This window comes from Adiantum capillus-veneris, chromosome 9 (assembly GCF_014529385.1).
Source record: "Adiantum capillus-veneris isolate H3 chromosome 9, ASM1452938v2, whole genome shotgun sequence".
NCBI lineage: Eukaryota > Viridiplantae > Streptophyta > Polypodiopsida > Polypodiales > Pteridaceae > Adiantum > Adiantum capillus-veneris.
The window spans coordinates 56,774,529-56,785,030 of NC_140939.1; the positions used below are offsets into that span (position 1 = coordinate 56,774,529).

The 10,502-nt window shown below is 44.1% G+C and overlaps 1 pseudogene; it reads right to left on the reverse strand.

Annotated features, from left to right (window-relative positions):
- Positions 1-2,481: 2,481 nt before the first annotated feature.
- LOC147450523 (uncharacterized) lies at positions 2,482-3,038 on the reverse strand (annotated as a pseudogene).
- Between the last annotated feature and the right edge of the window lie 7,464 nt (positions 3,039-10,502).

Below are 10,502 nucleotides of genomic sequence, written 5' to 3' on the forward strand. Positions count from 1 at the left end.
CATTTTCCCTTTAGCCTCCCTACTGAGCTGGGACTGATCAATTGGCTCATTCCTAGTGTGATTGGGCTACTGTTATTCAGACTGCTGATTACCCGACTGGTGCCCTTCATTCTGGCCTTCCTGATGGCCCTCATTCTGGCATGGTTGGTCCGGCTGTGAGACTGGCCTCCTTCAGTTGGCCCTGTACCACCAATACCTGGTCCTGGAGGTGGATATGGTGGTGGGGCATCATCATCATCATTTGTATGCCCTTCTTCTTGGTCATCCTCCTCCTTATCAGCCCCGTCATCCTTGTTTTCATCTTCCTTGTCTTCTTCTGCTTCATCCGGAGAAGTCTGCTGCTCAATATAATCCAATATTTCTTAATTCATCAGAGCAGTATTATACTCGGTCACTTTGTCCTGCAAATCACTCTTCATACTTTCCATCAAAGACTTCAAATTTTCTAAATCAAAAACTGCATTGCCTGCTAGATTTAGGATTTCAGCCAAGCTATTTTAAATGTATCTTTCAGTAAGAGAAGTCTTCAGAGCCGTATGGAGAATCAACAGGGGGTTGAATTCCACCCTCTTCATTTTGAGCATTGTTTCAGCCCGTTCTGCAGCTCTCAGTGCTTCATTCCTTTGATTCTTGATGATCATTATCTCAGATTCAGCCTTAGCTAGCTTTTTGTTTAATAGCTCAATAACCCTCTCTGAATGAGTTTCAAGTACCCTGTGTTGTATGTTCTGCTCATCTCGTGCTTTCTGGAGTTTTTCAATCTGATCTTCAGCCTCCTTCAAGTCAACTTTAGTCTTTTTCACTTCATCTTCTGACCCAGCAGCCTCTATCAGTTGTCCCATACAATTGACAATAGTATTCTAAGAAGATTGTATGAGGATTGAACATTTGTCCTTTACTGTAGCTGGATCAGAATCAATAGGCTCATATATTGTTACTGGAGCCATGTAGGGTAAAGTTGCATAATCAGCTTTTCGTAGCAGAAGATGCCCTTTTAGTGGATGGGTCTGCATTTGCTGCAACTTGTCCTGTTTCAATAGTTGGAATAGAGACTCCACCTCGAAAAGTTGAATAAGCTGGGCCTTTGCCTTTGTCCACTTGGCCCTTGCCTTTGTCCATGGACTGGTCTGCTACCTTCTTAGAAGTTTCTGCCTTGGCCTGATCTTTTCCAGACCCAGTAGCGACTGCACTTTGTCCTACTGACTGGCTAGGCACAGTTTTTGAGCACGCTGCTTCTCAGTTTGGCTGACTATAGCTTTTTCAGTATGCATAGTCTTGACTTGGCTTTCTATCTGCCTCAAAAACGCACTGCTCTTTGTCAGTGTAGTCTTTGGCTTCTTCGAACTGCCAGCCTGTTCCTCAGTGGCTTTCCTTTTCAGATCTATTGAAGTAGTCCGACTGTCCGTTGCTTCGTCGTCTGAGGACAGCTCAATGTTCTTGGGCTCAGAAACCGGCTTCTCACTCCAAGACTTTTTGACTTGCTCATGAGCATCTGCAGCAATGGCCCAATACAAAAATTGCCAAACATACCAAGCTTTAAAAACATTCTGGGATTTTAGCTTGGCAGTTTGCTGAAACACATTGTGTGACAGGATTTGACAAAGGTTAATAGAAACCTTTGGATCCAATGTCTTGGCCAATAGCATTGCAAAAAGTTTCTCAGGTACATACGTTGGATTATTCTTAAGGCTTACTGCTTCAGCCACAAACCTGTAAGCAATGGAAGCTTCCAGTCCTGCTACTGGAACACCTTGACCATTTGCTTTGCGCTTACTCTTAGCCGTTTCATCCTCCTTCAGGGCTATACTTATCTGCTGTGGAGTTGCCACAGATGGTTTGGGCTCATTGGGCCTCCGGAAGCAACTATGGCTTGGGTTTCCTCAAGAGACTCCTGGATCTTGTCTGAGTGCTTCCTTCTACCCATACACTATGAAGACGATGAAACAGGCGAAGGAGAAGAAGACTTACTTGATGTGTCAAAGCCGTACCCTGGTGTCACTGGCAAGGCTAGCTGACGGTCAACTGTCTCTTCAAAGTTCGAGGTCTGCGACTGTAGCGAAGAAACCTCGGAGCTCGGCGATGGCGAATGATTAATAGGAGGAAAGGGTCGCACAGGGGATTTGTGAGGAAAAATGCCAACTCTCCTGACTGTTATATGTGTTCGCGCCATAAAAGCTCCACCACTTGCCGCTCCTAGACTTGTGTGCATCGCTGCTGTCATGGAAGACATGCATTGGACAAGACTGCGACCCATCCTTGAAATGATTATACTGGCGTGCGCCTTCTCTAGTAGGCACAAACTCCTCTAGAGCCTCATCCAAAATAAACATAAGCTCTTCATCATATGTTGTAGGATGTTCTTCACTACTCTTGTCACAAGGAACTCAAAATTCCTCTAGCGCATCATCAAGCAGATCCATAAGCTCCATATCTTCCTCCTTGGAGGAACCACCTAGTTTGTGAGTATTATCACAAGAAACCTCATGGCTTGTTGCATACATAGGCACGAATTGTTCTGGCAGCTTCACACTCCCATTCAAATATCTTTCCACTTCAATAGCACAAGTCTCAGCATGCATTACAAAGATAGCATCAATTTATTTTTCCATAGCATCATCATAGCAAACCCTGTAACCTGTAGCAGTCTTAGACTGATCATCATCCATCATCCCCTCTGAATATGCATCTCCATAATCATAATCTTTGTCTTGGTTCACATCAAATACATATGGTTGAGCATCAAATACATCTACATCATCACCAGTGTCCTGAAATGCAGCCATAGACATGAAACCCTCTTTTATAGCGTCATCCAAAACAATTGCTTTTGCATGTAATGCTGCATAAGCATTCTCTTCATGTTCTACACACAAAGAGCACTCTAAATGGGCATCCACATCACATATTGACTCTGACAAACATGTTTCTTGATCACTGCTAGCAACTATGCTTGTATGCAAACCATGTACTGGCTCTCAGAAACCTGCTTCCTCATTTATGTCACTTTGAGAGGATATGACTGCATGCCTAGCATCCATAGAGTCATATCTGCTTTGGAATAAAGAAGACAATCCCAATCGAGCATAAACAGTATCTAATATGAAATCATCATCTGCATGCAATAATGTCTCGTCTTCCAGAAGACATGGATTGATAGCAGCTTCTAGCTTAGAATTTTCTTTGGCTTTACTTCTTGCAGAAATATGCTCTCAGAATTCATCATAGTTGAGAATCTGCATCTGATCCCCTTCACCTTTACTGAACACAACCTTACTTTGTTCAGTAATCTCATTTATTTCCCGATCTAGAATCCTTGAGCTTTCGTAAATGAATTCCTCTGCAAAATACTCCCACCGTGTGGGATATGCTTCTGCCAGTTCTTGAACCTGCTTTTTAAAACCCGAGTTTACAGCCTCTTCAAAAGCTGCAATCATCCGATCTTCTGGAACATTCCGGCTCTTCATCTCAGCTTCGTAACATGCAATAAAATCTTCTGGATCATATCCTTGAAAAATATAATATTGCTCCCGAACAACATCAAGTGCTAGCTCTACAACATCATCAATCTGCTTTTTTAATTACATGGCTTTCGCTTCCTGCAGACATCCCTGAACTAATTCCATCATTTTAGGCAAATCTGCAACTGCTAGATTCTTATCAAATCCATTAGCATTGAAATCGTCAATAAACTGCTTTAATTATTTTGTCATCTCCATCTTCATCTACCACCCCGGCTCGTTTCGCGTCAGGTTCACCAAAGATGTCGGGGGATATGTGTTCGCTACGTGAGCCGGGCAGGCGCCGGGCCTCTGGCTGTGGGAGATGTGAAAGAGAGAGAACAAGAACTACTCATGTAAATGAATCTGGAAATCACCGTAATCATCATTAATTGATTAACGCTTGAGTACAACTTAATCTTTAGCCAAGGCGGGCTGTTAACAACACCGTCACTTGGATCATCTGCTAATTAGGAGTTTAAGCTCTCGTTTACAAGATTAGCGGAGTCGTTAACGACACCGGACTTAACAAAATGCTAATGTAATCTTTAACGGATGACGGTGATGGAAATTATCTCTTGACGCTTTATCTGCTTCCAGTCTTTAGATTCTGCATGCTTCAAGTCCGTTCATTGCCTCAATCATCAAGCCTCAATTATTATCAATTATCCTTTGGTCCTCCGACTTTCTTTTTCTTGAGTACCTTATCTTGCCGGAATCTTCTTATCTGCTCTTGCCAATCATCCTTTCCCATGCCGAAATTTTCTTATCTGCTCTTGCCAATCATCCCTTCCCTTGCCGAAATCTGCCTATCTGCTCTTGCCAATCATCCTTTCCCTTGCCGAAATCTGCTTGTCTGCTCTTGCCAAACTTCACTCTTTCCCTTGCCAAGATCTTCTTACTCTTGAGCGAGAGAGTTCCTAGCTTTTCTGATTCGATTGTGAGCTTGAAGCCGAGCCTAGTTCCCTTATGCCTCCTCTTGATTATGGCCGAGAGAGGGAGATTGCTTGGTGCTCTTGTCTTCTTCCCGGATGCTTTTCTTTCTCGAGCTCTTTGCTCTCTCAAGAATGAGAGAAAGAGCGTCTTGATTGTATGAGAGAGAGAGAGAGAGAGAGAGAGAGAGAACGCTCTCTTGCTTACCCTCCTCCTTCCTTTCTTCTTGCCCTCGGGTTATGCCCTCCTGTTGATTCCCCTCGTTGGCTTGCCTTCTTCCGTTGATGCCCTATTCCTCTCTCCTCGCTTGTTAAAAATATCACCTCCCCTTAGTAGAGCCGGCGCCACTGACGTGGCATGGGCATCCTACCTATGACGTGGCAGGGCCGGGGTTCGACCAACATGAAAATCATCTGGACAGCTTCCAAAAGTGGTCGCCCTTGCAAGCTGGGAGTTTTTCCCTTCTTCCGTGCGCTCATCAGAGCAACGCACAGATCAGCGCCACCCTTTTCTCCGCCCTGCGCTCTCTCCTGGCTGCCAGCCCGCCATGGGTTTTATTTTCCTTTGCTTTTCACACACCCCTTGAAATTAAGGTGGCTCCCTTTTAATGTGCGGCCTTTTCCTTGATTTGGGTGGGCAGCCCTTAAAAGGGTACCCCATTTGGTATACATGCTAGCCAAGGCAATGCCAAGCATTGGGCGGCCACATTTAGCATACATGCCGACCGAGCAATGCCAAGCAATACAAATTTCTTCAGCAGTCCTTGACTAACAACATTATCGTGAATTTTTATTGTCCACTCCGATATCTCGAATAATGCCAAAATAACCCAACTCAGTCGCATCGGCAACTGACACCGACCTTAATCCAGATTATCCAATCAACCTGGATTGTATCTGACGAACCGTAAATTCATAGAATGCATACAATACCTGTAGGGTTGTAAAATTCCCAGATGGCACACTGCCCAAGCCGACCTGATTGGCTCGGAGCCGGCCCCCGGTGACTATTTTAACGGCTCATATCCTGGCAATCGTAACTCCGATTGCTGATCTGAAAAGACCGACCCGCTCCACAAAGTGAGCACTTCATGCCCGTGCATTCATTTCATTTCTGTCACCTCAGCTGCAGTTGCCCAATCCGGTACGGATCTACATTAACTCAAACTTCAAAGTGCCATAACTTCCTCACCGTAGCTCCAATCGACGAGCCGTAAAGACAGGCCGGTAGAGCACTTCAAGCACTACAATTCTAGATCATAATCTCTCATCTGTGGTCACTGCAAGCATACTCATTTTTGGCATCATTGAGGCATCTGTTGGCCCTTCTAAGACGCATCTGGCATACATTAATCATTAGACTTGTCTTGTTATCAAGCCCTGATCACTGCTCACTTAATGTGTAGGCTTCAAAGAAGCTTAGCTTGCATTTCTCCGCTGTTTTTCTCATCATGACAGCGGAGCTGCACGACACCAGACAATCTTCAAGTTTTGCTTCTTTGGACCCAGTCTCAGCTGATAAAGAAGCACCAAATCTCCTTTCTGAAATTCGCGAACCTTAATTCGGTGATCATGCTAGTGCTTCCTTCATTGTTGAACAATTTCTTGTTCCAGCATAGACCATTTCCTGAGTTCATCTAACTGCATCAGTTCATCTAGGTGCTTTTTCAGATTGTGGTTGAAGTCTAAGCCATACTTCACAGCCATTCTCAGACTTGGGAGCACAAACTCCATAGGAACCACAGGTTCAGTGCCATACACCATTCTGAATGGTGTCATTCCAGTAGTGACCTTATAAGCTGTCCTATACGTTGTCAGGAGTTTTTTGGAGCAAGGGATTGCGCATATGTACATACCCATGAATGGTGCATCGAATAAAGGATTTCCCATTTTCCAAAGCCAGGTGGTTACGTGGGGCCCACATGTGTACAGGTAGGACAACATGTACATAGTGCATCGATTTTCACCATTACCAATACTAGTGTGTTTTTTCTATAATAATGAGGAGTTGGTAGCGTGTAAAACTTGTCGAGGAAGCTATATGTGGGTCGACGACATGAGGTAAGCAGGTGCGTCAGATGGCATCTAGTGGCGTCAAGAGGTTGAATGGGGTCAATACTTGCACGTGGAGCAGTACGGGCACAACGTGGATGTTTTCTTGTGATAATTGTGCAGAAAGGTCATCATGAGGGCCATATTTTGGGGCCACTTCACGTGGTGGCGGGATGCATTATTGAAAAAAGCTGAGTGCTAGGTGTGCGGATGATGCAAAAGGGTGACAACTATGCACTGCGAGGTCAATTTTTGGCCTGTTCGGGGTCCGTTTGAAGTCAACTAAAAGGCCAAGGGTTCCCAACTAAAAATTCTAAGTGTGGGAACTGAAAAAAGGGAGAGAAGACCAGAAAAAGAGTGGAGAGAAGAGGAGGAACAGCCGCAACTCTGTTTTTGCTCATTTTGGAGCCTGTTTTGGCCGTAAACTGCTCATCCGAGGTCGGATTTGAACACTTTGACATTGTAGACTGGGGCTTTGGGCCGTTCCGGACGCGATGGTGCTGTCCATTTTGCCAAATTACTCACTTTTTTTCTACTGTTTTGACTGTGTAAGTTTCTCCTATGAGTGAAGCTTCTACTCCAGTTTGTGATTGTATCTCGCTTATTTTACCCATATTGTGGAGCTATTTGCCCCCTTGGTGTTGGCCCAAGCTCATTTGTATATAAATATTAGAAGTTCTCCTCTTTTGAGCTGAGGTTTTTGGGTGTGTGTGTGTGTGTGTGTGTGTGTGTGTGTGTGTGTCTCTATGTGGAGTGGGCAAGTGGATAGTGTCTCTCCTCTCACTCCATAGGTGTGTTCCCTGTCTCGGCCAGGTGGGTTGTGTAAGCCGAGTGGTTCCCCATAGTGTGTGTGTGTATCATCCCAAGAGTGTGTGTCGGGTCGTTTTAGAGGCGTTCTGTGTGTTTCCATCTTGCTCACATTTTTTTGGAGCAAGGGATTGCGCATATGTACATACCCATGCATGGTGCATCGAATAAAGGAATGCCCATTTTCCAAAGTCAGGTGGTTACGTGGGGCCCACATGTGTACAGGTAGGACAACATGTACATAGTGCATCGATTTTCACCATTACGAGTACCAGTGTGTTTTTTCGATAATAATGAGGAGCTGGTAGAGTGTAAAACTTCTCGAGGAAGCTATATGCGGGTCGAAGACATGAGGTAAGCAGGTGCGTCAGATGGTATCTAGTGGCGTCAGGAGGTCGAATGGGGTCAATACTTGCACGTGGAGAAGTACGGGCACAACAAGGATGCTTTCTTGTGATAATTATGCAGAAAGTTCATCATGAGGAACATATTTTGGGGCCACTTCACGTGGTGGTGGGATGAATTATTGAAAAAAGTTGAGTACTAGGTGTGCGGATGATGCAAAAGGGTGACACTTATGCACTGCGAGGTCAGTTTTTGACTTGTTCGGGGTCCGTTTGAAGTCAACTAAAAGGCCAAGGGTGCCCAACTAAAAAAGCTAAGTGTGGGAACTGAAAAAAGGGAGAGAAGACCAGAAAAAGAGTGGAGAGAAGAAGAGGAACAGCCGCAACTGTGTTTTTGCTCATTTTGGAGCCTGTTTTGGCCGTAAGCTGCTCATCCGAGGTCGGATTTGAGCACTTTGACATTGCAGACTGGGGCTTTGGGCCATTCTGGACGCGATGGCACTGTCCATTTTTCCAAATTCCTCACTGTTTTTCTGTTGTTTTGACTATGTAAGTTTCTCCTATGAGCGAAGCTTCTGCTCCAGTTTGTGATTGTATCTGGCTTATTTTACCCATACTGTGGAGCTATTTGCCCCCTTGTTGTTGGCCCAAGCTCATTTGTATCTAAATATCATAAGTTCTCCTCTTTTGAGCTGAGGTTTTTGGGTGTGTGCGTGTGTGTCTGTGTGGAGTGGGCAAGTGGATAGTCTCTCTCCTCTCACTCCATAGGTGTGTTCCCTGTCTCGGCCAGGTGGGTTGTGTAAGCCGAGTGGTGCCCCATAGGGTGTGTATGTATCATCCCAAGAGTGCATCTCGGGTCGTTATAGATGCTTTCTGTGTGTTTCCATCCCGCTCACAACGTCCATAGAGCAATCTGGAGTTTTAAATCCCACTGGTCTGGTTTCTTTTGCACCACCTTAGTGAGAATAGTCTTGATTGTCTTGTTGCTACTTTCAGCCTGTCCATTGCATCTGGGATAGTAAGGAGTAGATTTTCGATGCTTGACTGAAAGCATATCCAATAGAATTTCCATAGTGTCATTGATAAAATGTGTTCCTTGATCTGACACAATCTCTACTGGACATCCATATCGGGCAGACAATATTCTCAAATAGAAACCTTGCAGTTGACTTGGCTGTGTTGTCAGGAAGAGCCTTAGCTTCAACCCACTTAGTTACATAACAAGTAGCCATTACTATGTACTTGTTCTTCCTAGGGGTAACCTTATTAAAAGGTCCCATAAAATCTAGTCCCCATTTCATGAACACTCCCAGTGGTTGTACTGGCGTCAAAGGAGTCATATCTGCAGCTGTTGGTCGACCCATTCTTTGGCATATATCACAAGTTTTACAAAAACTTCTGACATCAGCAATCAGTGTTTACCACCACAGACCACCTTGCAAAATCTTCTTGTAGGTTACTTCGTTGGAAAAGTGTCCACCATATTCACCATTATGTGCTTCTGAAATCACTTGCATTCTTCCTTCCATAGGGACACAACATCGAAGTATACCATCAACACCCAGTCGATAGAGTAACCCTCCGATGATAGTAAATTTCAGGCTTTTTATGATCAGAGCTTTCTTTTGGTTCTGCTTTCAGTCCTCTGGAAAAGCACCTTGGGAAAGAAATTGAAAAACATCGTACCATTCAGGATCAATTGATTCTCCTGCCTCTAACTGAAAAAGGTCAGCGTCCACTGGTTCATCTCTCAAGGGTGATTCTGAATAACCTTCCGTACTTCTTGAGAGAAAATCAGCTCCACAATGATTCTTGCCAGGCTTATGGAAAATTCTGAATTCAAACTCCATTAGAAACATCATCCATCTTATCATCCTGCCTTGAATAATGACTTTATTAATAAAAAACAGAAGAGCCTGATGGTCCACATAAAAATGGAATAAATTTCCCAACAGGTAGTGCCTGAACTTTGTAGTGTTGAAAACCATTCCAAGGGCTTCTCTTTTAGTAGTTCTATAGCCTTGTTCAGCCTGACTGAATCTGCAACTGGAAAAATAAACCGGATAATCAGTCCTTCCGTCTGGCTGAGCTAATATTGCCCCCATTGCCAATCCCGAAGAATCTACATGTATGTGGAAAATAATATCCGAGTTTGGCTGCCTAAGGACCGGTTTACTGATAATGGCCTTTTTCAGATTCTGGAAGCTCTCCTCACATTCAACAGTCCAGTTGAACTTACTGGTCTTCTTTGTAAGCTCATATAGTGGTACTGCTTGAGAAGCAAACTTATGTACAAATCTTCTATAGAAATTCACATAACCCAAGAAAGAGCTCAACTCTGAAGCATTTCTAGGTGCTTTAGCTTGCTGAACACACTGAATTTTGTCATTGTCCATCTCTATTCCGTTTCGGGAAACTACATGTCCCAGTAGCTGTCCTTTCTAGACTAGGAAAACAGATTTGAATGGATTCAAACAAATCCGCTTCTCCTGACAGCGTTTGAAAACCATCTCTAGGAATAGTAGGTGTTGTTCCTCATCTGAATAGACAGTAAAGTCATCCATAAAAATGGCGAGGAACCGATGAAGGAATTCATTAAACAAATTCATCATACACCGCTGAAAGGTAGCTGGTGCATTGCACAGGCCAAAAGGCATCACCAGATACATGAAAGCTCCCCACTCGGTGATGAAAGTAGTCTTCGCTCTATCTTTAGGAGCGATCTGTAACTGTTTATAGCCACTGTAACCATCCATGAAGCTATACATTTCATATCCTGCGATCTCATCAAGCAACATGTCAGTAAAAGGCAATGGAAATGGATCTTTAAATAGTTTGGGCGTTGAGTTTCCTATAGTCGACACAAACTC